Raw genomic sequence first — 1125 nt, 5'->3', positions numbered from 1 at the left:
TTATCCACCTGGCCATGCCGGGCTGTTCTGATCCGAGGTTAAAATTAAAATAAATTAACTGAGGTTTATGTATGCGTCACAATTAAACATAGGTAAATCCTTTTTATAATAACCATTTTAACCCTATTATCTAACATAAAACAGACGTACTATCATTTGGATCCTTCACTTTAAAGAACGTATCGAACTGGCTAAAAATTTGAAGGTGTGAACAGCCATGACCTTCTGAAGCGTATTTAGTTACCTAGCTCAACGGAAATATCAATAATTTGTCCTGACCAGAACGGTTCAGAAAAGATGATTTGTTCACATGAACGAAACTTCTGGTGAAGCTAACATGTTGAGACACATTTGTGACCAATCCCGATCAAGCTGAGTTCGCAGTCCCTCAAGATGTAAACCACCAATCAGGTCATTTTATTTTTGTTAGATAAGTTACTATTGTGTACGTTTTCTGGAAACGATATTTTTTGCCTAGAGTTTCATACAATGAAATTGACGTTTTAACTTCCTGATCAAGGGGGTTAATGACATTCCAGGTCAGAGCAAATGTCATGATTCTTAACATTTTATTTTGCTAATTGTACTTAAAAATTATTTTTCTTGATGTATAATTAGACTGAAAAACCGAACATAACATTTCGTTCTCATTATTTTGTCTTTCCTTGGCTTGATTTTAACTTCTTTTTACTACTTATATTTCCCCAGTTGTTCAGCGGTAAGTCAGGAGGCTCATAACGCTAAATACACAGTTCCGATACCCGTGATAGATGCAGTATAAATAGCCCATTGTGTAGCTTTGTACTTAATAATAAACAACAGGTATTTACAATTTCAAAATTAATTGTGCGACAATGTTTGCCACACTTCAAGGCGTATGGAAAATATGTAGTAAAATCTCAAAGATGATATAGATGTCTTCAAATTCGATGACGAGGAACCCACTTTGAGACTAATAATGGCTGGAGACGGCTTGAATGGGGTAATGAAGAAAAACTTTATATAAGTTTAACATAACAGCAAATGTACGACGTTTTGACAAGGGTACCTGATGATGACAAAACCTTGTCGAAACGTTTTACATTTGCGGTTATGTTAAACATATATTAAAGTTTTTCTTCATTA

Source organism: Limulus polyphemus, unplaced genomic scaffold (genome assembly GCF_000517525.1).
Source record: "Limulus polyphemus unplaced genomic scaffold, Limulus_polyphemus-2.1.2 Scaffold4177, whole genome shotgun sequence".
Classification (NCBI taxonomy): Eukaryota; Metazoa; Arthropoda; class Merostomata; order Xiphosura; family Limulidae; genus Limulus; species Limulus polyphemus.
The sequence above is the reverse complement of the archived record's forward strand: the minus strand, read 5'-3'. Positions refer to the sequence as shown.